The sequence below is a fragment of the Drosophila rhopaloa genome, unplaced genomic scaffold (assembly GCF_018152115.1).
Source record: "Drosophila rhopaloa isolate 14029-0021.01 unplaced genomic scaffold, ASM1815211v1 contig_155, whole genome shotgun sequence".
Lineage (NCBI taxonomy): Eukaryota > Metazoa > Arthropoda > Insecta > Diptera > Drosophilidae > Drosophila > Drosophila rhopaloa.
In genome coordinates this window covers 7,764,705-7,774,928 of record NW_025335034.1, presented here as the reverse complement: position 1 = coordinate 7,774,928, position 10,224 = coordinate 7,764,705, and the positions used below count along the sequence as shown (strand labels likewise).

General features: G+C 36.8%; 1 non-coding gene across 1 annotated transcript; it reads left to right on the top strand.

The window, feature by feature from the left end:
* The first annotated feature begins 1,752 nt into the window (after positions 1–1,752).
* Positions 1,753–1,825, top strand: Trnav-cac. The gene has a single exon. It is a non-coding gene; the product is annotated as a tRNA-Val (tRNA).
* The last annotated feature ends 8,399 nt before the right edge of the window (positions 1,826–10,224 follow it).

Below are 10,224 nucleotides of genomic sequence, written 5' to 3'. Positions count from 1 at the left end.
AGCAGCCAACCTGCCTTGCCTTATTTTTCCGGGAGCTTGCCCCTTTAAGAAGCCAGTGTCCCGATTCCACAGTTGACGCACAAAGATAAACGGTGTTTTTATTGTACGTATACATCAAAAGATAATATGTTGTGTTATTTAAGAGATAACGATGGGCTAGAATTAGTCTATATAAACATAATTTGACGGTCAAAGAACTGCCAATAAACATTGTTTTTAATGTTAGTCTTGCAAATTTTAATTAATGAATTCATAGTTACTACCCATATTTTAAAACAGTTTGTAAATAAAAACTTACAATCTCCCTTATAAAATTGTTTTTTAAATCGTTTTGGCTTAAATCACGTTTAGATACACATTTAAAGTATTTTTTAATGTAATTAGAAAAAATGATCTGAAACTGGTAAAAACAATACAATAATAAGGATAGTTTTCATTTACCGCAATAACATTTTGTTTTGGAGTTTTTACAAATGGTATCATTTTGTATTATTAAATATTTTTTTTAAGGAAATGGGATTATATCAGAGATGCCAAATAATTAATGTAGTTGTATTGAAGAACATTCACAGAAACTACTAAGTACTTTAGCCAGAAGGGTATTTTAAAATTCGTTTCTAGATTTCTTATCAAATTTTTCGCACTTTTATTGCTTTTTTCTGCGGAAAAAGTTTCCGAGTACAGCAAAGAAAATTTCGTCCAGTCTTGTGGACGTGATACAGATTTTCCCACAGGTTTTAGTTGCTTAACCAAGTACAAGCAATAAAGGGTTGTATTTCAAAGCAGTTTCATAGCATTTTTTAATTATGTGCGATTGTCTAAAATCAGTGAATGTGAAAACAAATTTCGTTTTTATTTCAGTTCAATAAACTGCTGCAAATTTTCAGTTAGTTTCTAATAATAAACACAATTGGAATTTTTGCCATTTTATGCATTATATTCGCAATCAAATTAATTAATGTGTCGATGGAAAAAGTCACCAAAGCGTTTTGTACTATTTTATTAAATTAGCACCAGCTCAATGTGCAATGAAATTAATTATCTGCATTCGGTTAAACGCCACGTTCTACGTTCGTAAAATAAAATGGTTGTTGATGGCGGTGAAACAATAAATACAAATAAACTAGCAAAATTTTACGAGATTAGCTATGGCTTTTGGGAAATACGAACTGCAACTATGTTGCTCTTAATTCGTATTAGCGCATTCAGCATTTGAAATCAAATTAGTTGCGAATTATTTGGTCACTTTTGTTGGTAAGCTTGGCATAAACCTTATACGCTTTGCAAATTTACAAAAAAAAGACGACAACCAATAAAAACCAATGATGACAGGTGTGCAAATTAATACAATTCTATGTGGCTCTTAGCCACAAGCGAATCTTGTATAAAAAATGTCCAAGGATTAAAAAACCGCAATAAATTTAACTTAATAATGATTTGTTCTGTTATTATATGCACGATATTCATTTAATGTACATCTCCACAATAAGGATGGTTGATCAAAAGATAATATTCCAGTTTTTTTTACATTTTTGCAAGCGAATTTACTAAGCACTCAATTTAAAATAAGATAAGAGTTCAGTTTAGTTAGTATGAACGGTTTTGCAGTTTTACCTGAAAAGAGCTTTTTTGTTAAAACTTGAAATACCAAAAGTATAGGACAACATACATATAATTATATATATGTATACAATGTATTCAATGTACCAATCTGCGTGACGAGCTTGGTCAAAGAATTTTATTATTTAAGTTGTTTCCGTAGTGTAGCGGTTATCACGTGTGCTTCACACGCACAAGGTCCCCGGTTCGAACCCGGGCGGGAACATAACGTTCAATTTTTTTTTATCATTAGTGTACAGCACTTTTTATTTTCTGGTCTTCATTTTCTTTTACTTAAACTGGTCAAATAATTGGAATAATAACACGAATTTTAAGTCGACTTGTAAGATTATATGTAAGACTATAGGAAAACATATGTATAACTCAATTGGAGAATTTAAAAAGTTATTTAATTAAATAATTAATTTAATTTAGGGTTCTCAGTGTTGCATATGAATTCCGAAAAAAAACATACACTTGCTCCAAAAATGAATATATATTGCTAAGAAACTAATATTGTTAAAACAAAATGGAGTTCATGGAGTTATAGGTAGGATCTTGTTATTTGATTAACAATGTTAGATCCATTTATTTCATGGTTCTTGCCATATTAATTCTACTGGCTGTTTTTGTCGCTCACAGGGAACTTGTTTAAGGACTCCCATTCTGTCAGAAAGCTCCCGAACATTCCTTTTCCTTGTTTTGCATATTTCGAGCACGTTCTGCATTGCGTTTGTGTAATGCCAAGTCATAATTTCCTTATATTACTGTCCTTGGCCCCTTTTGGCATTTTTTTGTTGCCCTCGCAGTGCAACATTTGCTTTGTGCAACATTTTAATTACGCATTCAGTTGGCGCAGACTCGCAAGAATTATGGCACAGAGGGGGTTAAATGGAGGGGGGTGCAAGGCAGAGGGGGTGACAGGATGCGTCCTGCAGCCGGCAGGAGTCAGCTGTTGTAGCCACGCCCCCGCTCCCACTTTGTTTAACATTTCGCGCTATTTATGCATAATTTAACCATTTTATTTTATTATTTGCACCCCGCTTCTGGCTCTTGCTCTTGTTGCAAATAAATGGCAGCAAATATGCAAAAATAATGTACAGGGCCAAAAACCGTGTTGCAATGCCGTAACTTTCGAGTGGCGGAAAGCGAAAAGGGGTTTTTGGCCACAGCTTGAGTAAATGTTTGATCGGGTTGGCCTAGCCAAAAGTTTTATGGCACCCGAACTGCGCATAAAATCTTAGCAATTCCCCAATTTATCATAAAACGTAGTTGGGCCTGTCCTGCGGCTTGGCGTTGTTTTCCGTAAAACATTTTAAGTTTAATGGCAATTAACCTCCGCGCTGCGAAATTAAAATCATGAGCCCGGCTTAACCCGCGTATGTGTCTCTACATAAATCTTCCTCCGAAGTGGAAGTAGGGTTGCGAGTGAGCGGAGTTCGAAGGAAGGCAGACATGACACGTATTTATAGCGCGCCAACGACCTTACTCGGGCCACATTGCTAATACGCCTTGTTGGCTGCTGCTCAGTTTTCTGCCCCGGCATTGTTTTATGTGTGCGCATCCACACACACACTCGCGCAGCCCACACACTGGCATACTCACACACATTGAGTGCAAGTCAAGCTGAAGTTGGCCTTGCATCCTTTCGCACACGTAGAGAAAAATGTTCCGTCGTCAGTGGTCTCAGCTGTAAATTTCAGTTTGTAAATAATTTAAATATTGCCCGTGTGTCTTCACTGAACTTGAATTGGCAATTATGTAATTTAGAATATAAAATGTAACATTAAGTTTAAGCACAACATGGCTAACTCATTTAGTTACAAGCTTGTACATGAAGTGCTAGGGCTCAAAATAAATACATTCAAAGCTTATTTTTACCTATTAAAACATTTGCCCAATCTATAATCCATATTATTAATTTTCATTTGTTTTATACTGTGTTTTGCGTTAAAATTCAAAAGGAAAATATAAGTCTTCTTTTCACTGTAAAATGATCTTTATTGAATATATGTAATAACCACGAAACTGATTCTTTCAAGTATATATGAGCTCTTAAAGGACGGCAAATTAAAATTTTTCCTCTGTGCACATAGTCACGACTCTGCATTTGTATTAGCTGATTGTGTGGGGCGATGCAGTTGAAACAGAGGCAATTGCCGCGTACAAGCTCGTAAATTGAATAAAAGTTCAAATGTTGGCAATTAATAAACCGAAAAAGTTAATGTTAAGTTTTTCCCTCCTCCGGTAAGTTGCAACCGCAGGGAATGGAATTACTTTTTCATGAAATATTTGAAAGCTGGTGAGCTCGAACATCTTCAAAATTCATAGAATGTTGGCTTAAATTTGTGAGGCAAACACTAAATTGAAAATTTCAGGGTAAATTTCCCTTGGTTTTATATGTACCAAGCTCTTGTTGTACTTCTACAACACAAATGTTTAGTTCAGTAGTGTTCACATTTCCAAGCTTTAATCGTATGTGTATATAGAAGCATTCCCCAATGTATATAAATAGAGTCATTCCCTGGCTGAGAGGCAATTCGTTTTGTTAAAATTGTCTGTATCTAGCTGGCTTTTACCTCTTCCTTTTAGCCCTCTGCCGAGATTGTAGCACACGCTAATTGCTCGAAGCGCTTGCAACCTCTTACCATTAAAGCACCCCTCGAAAGCCGTTTCTAAAACAGCCCCCTGTTTTACCATCCATTTTGCCCTAATGCGTTGCCATTGTAATGAAGTCGAGCAGCATTTTGAAATCGCTGCACTGGGTGCTCTGAAAACAATGCCGGGTTTAGTTTTCGTTTTTTTTTTTCGCAAGCTAGGTATTGCACATTTTCTGCAGTTAACACTGGTTGTATATGCTCCAACCTATTTTCATTTCTAACTGGTGTTTTTGTAATTTAATTGCTGTTCAAGTTCCCACAGAATGTACATGGAGAGAAATCAGTACAACCAAGGACAACACATTTATAGAAGATGATGTATTGGAAGTCTATAATAAATATTTAAATTTTTAACTTTAAGCTGATATTGTCCCTTTGCTTTTATCTCACAAAATACTTATGGGTATTGTCAGTATAAATAAGTATTATATTTTTTATAAATTATTAAATTTTTGTATTAGGCAATTTGTTTCAAAAAATATTTTGCTTTGAATTTTCGTCAGCCTTTAAAATGTATTGAATTAATAATATATGTTTACTGTGGAAAATGAAAATTCGTATTTTACCAAATTACTTAGTGCACCGGCTGTTAAACAAACCATTTCATTTTTGCACCTGTTTCGTCATAATCTTGATAGCTCCGCAAATTGTTTGCAGCAAACTTTGGATTGTTTTTGTTGTGAACCGATGATTTGTTTGCCCAAAACAAACACACCCTAAATGGCCAACGCAGGCCAGCTTGTTAATGCTTTTTATAATGCTTTTTTGGGTACAGCCGCGCATTTTAATTATTTAAAGCCAAAAAACGCGGCGTATGCGCGTTATTTAATAAATGACAGCTATTTGCAGGAAGTTCAGAAATTATTACGCCCATGGAAAGACAATTTCCTATAGAATTTTGTTTGCACGTTTTTAATTCCCCTGACAGTCGCCCGACTCCTGTTGATATTTGTTTGACTCCCAGAGCCGGGCAAACAAGGCAAAGGCAAATCTAATTTCTAGCACTGAACGGCACAGAACAGATTACGCAACAAAAAACGGCCAGATCTGGGAGTGAAAAAGAATTCTCTTTTTATTTTGCCGAGGCAGAAGAAAAATCTAGAGACGTCTGACAGCCGAGCCCCCCAAAAAGCGTATGCAGTGCATGTGTGTGGCATAAATCAAAGCTAGACAATTTTGGCTTGGGAAAACATGAGCAGCGAAAAATAAGAAAAACAACCAAAGGGGAGGAAATCAAAAGTAAGTGACAAGCAGACAGGCAGACGCACAGAAAACACATGTGCACCGCAAACAAACAGGATGTCGGGGGAATGGGGCTAGGGTTCTGCCATGACAAGTTGCTCTTTGAATATTTAGAACGATCCTTGCCACGGACCGTTTAAGTACTTTAATTGTTTCTTGCCAAGTTGTTAACAACATAAAATTGGAAAGGAGGGATGATGACTTCTTTGCTGCCTGACCACAAAAGAAAAAATGACATTTTTTTAAAAGGTTATCTCACTGAAACCATTAATTAAGCGGAAATAATTCCGCTTTAGAATTAGGACGTGTAAAAATATAAAAGTGGACTACCAATTTGAGTTAATAAGTAACATTAGAAGTTTGTTAAATTTTCTCAATTAACATTACTCTTCCGAATATAATATCGTTTTAAAGTGTGTAACACCTAAAAAGTCCATGTCTGTCTATCAGTCAAACTATACGAACAAGAGATTTCGAAAAGCAATTTTTTTTTTCAAAAAGTGGCCACTCTTACTCCAACCTTAAGGCGGATCGAAAACTTCTTTGGAAACATGGAAGATACATGTTTTAAATTTTTTTTTGTAATCGAACAATTATTGTATAAGTGATTATCAGAATTAAGCAGATAAATATAACTTAATGTCAGATGGCGCCATGTCTTTTGTTTTTAATTAATGTATAAAAAACGAATGCTTGAATAACATAACCAAAATTGTATTATATAAATGTTCTCTATATTAAATAATTAGCTTGGAAAACTTAAGAAAAACGGAATATGTTTTTAAATATTATTTTGTTCTCCCTCTAAGTCCACGATCAACATGTTTTCGACATTAATCACACTTTAAATAAGACGCAGCAGCTTGGATCATTCTCTATATCTTACTAAACTCTATTTTCAAAGGACAACGATTGATGGAACGCAATTGTAACAAGCTCCGCTCTTTGCTTAAACTGTTTCCAATTATTTTTCCTTCATCCGGTTGCACAGCACACACAGCTTTTATCAGGACTCAATAAATTGCTGTCTCGACACGAAATGCACACCTGGGTTTGGGCGAGAGCAGAGGATCAGGTAGCTGTCAGCCAGCTGCGAGTTGCTTAACCTCTCCACCAGCTAGCCCCGTTTGTATTATTTTCTGCGCCCAGACTTGGCTTTTTTTAATCACTCCTCTGAAACCCCGACGCGGCCAGACAGTTGGGTATACAAAATATGTCAGCAGAGGCGACAGCCGGCAAAAAGAAGGCGAAACTCCGGCCACTGTTTGCTTAGACCTTTAGACACTGGCCAGACAATGGCCGGCCATGTCAGCGGCATTTCTGTCTGCCTCTCACGAGGACAGCACTCAGTTCTGCATTGATTTGCTGGAACATTCCTATGAATAAACGGATAAACCGCACTGACATCCCGCCAGGACGTTCAATGGATTTAAATGAATCGAACAGCAATTATGTACGGACTTGTGAGTGGTCAACAATTGCATTACGCAGTGGTTAACTTTGAAAGCAAACCATTATATGCAGATTGCTACGAACACCATTGAAGATGAAGTGATGATTATATGCTACTTCTGTACTGAAGAAAATAGCTGAGTACAAAATTAGATTCTCGGTTCAAAGATATAACTCGTCGCGCCAGAGTTTCAAAAAAATTGGAAATAAATACAATACAAATTAGAAATTATATATGATGGCAATACGTGTTAAAGCTCAGTGTTAGAGCTTTAACATACATTGTTTGCACTGCGATCTAAAAAAGTTATTTAGGTGTAATAAAACTAATAGTATAGAAATTGTCATCATTAGTCTTGCTCATTCATTTAGGTAAGGTGGAATACATTTTCATCTTCATTTCAAGCAAAATACCCCTACGATACTTTTTTTCAGAGTGTGCGAAAGCATTCATCGAAGCCCATTGACTCTTTTGGGCTCTGTTTGATGAAGTATGTGGATAGAAAACCACACAAACCGCAAGGGATTACTACATCAGAAGAAACCGCAGAAGGGTTTAATGCACTCTTTGCACATGGGACACAACAAGCCAATCGGGTTTAGTGAGCGTTCAAAGATTGCAAGGGTCCTGTCACATGCTCGCCATTTAATATTTATTTACGGTCGGGAGTGGAAACAAAAATGGGGAAAACCAAACCAAAATTGAATGCATAAGCGAGCCAGTTAATATTAAATTGCCGCATCAATAAGCACAACAACAAAGAGATCAATTTGATTGAGCATCAATATGTAACCAGTGCGGAAAAACTATGCAGAGCTGGGGCCTGAGGTTTCCATCCAAACATCAAACGCTTCATAAACGCGGCAGCATAACCCAAAAAAGCAGAAAGAAAAACTTATGGCTCCCAAGGGAGACACTTGAGTGACTACGACAACCCGGGGAGAAGGGGAAAGCAACCGAAACTATTTCTTTGCGCAGCGTTGTGGAAAATTAAAAACGCCCAGGCCTAAGCCTTTAGCAACCTCCTGCTGATTCTGCTGCATCTTCTGCTTATTAATATCTGCGGCGAAGGCAGAGCAGTTATTAGACTTAACGTACTTGAAATCTGGGTTACGCCACTACCACTACGACCATTTATGGATATATCCATTCTGGGTAGGGGCCGTTGAACCGCCTGACGAGCAAGGCAATAATCAGAGGCATTCCGTGGCCCTCACACCATTCCACTTTCCTCTAATCAGCACTCACATTACGCATACGCCTGGTTGTCATAATTTCGCATTATTGATTTATTAGGTCGCAATGTTTGCATAGCCGAATGTGAATGACAGGGCGATAAGCGGTCTGCTTTTGGCCTGGTTTTTTGCATTAGCATAAATTACATGACGATTGACAACGCGGCGTATGCGTGATGGAGGAGTTGGCATGTCGAATTTAACTGTGTTTAGCTTGAACAGAGAAAACAATTTTTATTGAAGTTTCTACTTAAATTGGGAAACATAAGTAATCAAAAATGTACCCAAAGAATAGTGCACTTTATCGTATTTTTTTGATTTACTTACTTCGTCATATTATATGATATGATCTGCTACAAAATTGTAATTTTTCTATTATCTACTGTCTTTTTATACCCTTGCAGAGGGTATTATAATTTTGGTCAAAAGTGTGCAACGCAGTGAAGGAGGCATCTCCGACCCTATAAAGTATATATATTCTTGATCAGGATCACCTCCTGAGTTGATATAGCCATGTCCGTCTGTCCGTCTGTCCGTCTGTCTGTTTCTACGCAAACTAGTCTCTCAGTTTTAAAGCTATCGAGTTGAAACTTTGCACACAGCCTTCTTTCCTTTGCACGCAGTATATAAGTCGGAACGGCCGGGATCGGTGGACTATATCCTATAGCTGCCATATAACTGATTGATCGGAAATGCCATAACTTTCGTGTTTATAAAGTTAGGAAGTTGGGATTTTCTATGGGCTTTATATTTGGCTAATCAATCCTACCTACCAAATTTCATAAGGATCGGCCGACTATATCTTATAGCTGCCAAATAACTGATTGATCGGAAATGCCATAACTTTGGTGTTTGTTAAGTTAGAAAGTTGGGATTTTCTATGGGTTTTATTTTTGCCCAATCAATCCGACATAAATTTCATAAGGATCGGCCGACTATATCCTTTAGCTGCCATATAACTGATTGATCGGAAATGAAATAACTTTGGTGTTTATAAAGTTAGAAAGTTGGGATTTTTTATGAGTATTAAGAATGCATCATATGAATAATTTTGGAGAATATAATTTGCTGAATATTCTGCAAGGGTATTTCAACTTCGGCTCCGCCCGGGTTACGTTAGTAGTTTTATAAAGAACAGCCGACAAAATCCTATAGTTGCCATAGGTTCAATGGGGAAAAAAGAGAAATATAGTTATACCTTTGTTGTTTTTCCTTGTTATTTTTAATATGTTCTCATAGTTTAGTTTTGTTAAGTATATTCAAGTGATATACATATACATATTTAGACTCTTTTGTTTGCTAATTCATTTTTTTTTAAAGTTTTTACTTAATAAAATATATTGTTATGTAATAACAATAACATTAATAACTGTAATAAAATATTTTTCAAACTCTATGTATCATCATACTGCTTAAATAGATTGTAGGTCCTGTACATTTTATGATATAAATAAAGCTTATGTTGTCTTAATGAGTAGAGTTAGTATATTAATAATTATATTTTCCGCCCTTCAATTAAGCCACTCAACGCTGGAAAAGTTATTCCCCAATCAGAATGAAAATGGCTATTATTCCAAGCCGCCAAGGCCTTAGCTTTTGCGGGCCTTGATTAAAGTCGAAACCAAGGTAAAGTGGCACAAGAATGCAATTGTACTTAAAAGCGCAGCCAGAGCAGTGAGGGAAAATGGCGGATAATAAAGAGGGGGTGAAACAAAGGGTGGTGGGTGTTGGGTGCAGAAAGAGTCGGAAAAGCCGCTGCGAACATCATTTATAAAAATGGCTCGGCATTTTGAGGGTGCGGCTCGGTGGCTGGGACACAGCGCGAAACCAAAACGCATTCAGGCAAACAATTGCAATTGTAATTGAGCCGAGACTCCTCGAATCACTGTCTGTGTCTGCGTGTGTATCTGTGTGTGGCTTCGTATCTGTATTTGTGAGGAGTGGTGTGCGTGGGCCGAGTCTGTTTGCATTGTTATTTCTACGTCGGTGGGTCGGTCGGTCGTTTGTTCGGTCGCTTAGTGGCAATAAAAAGAGT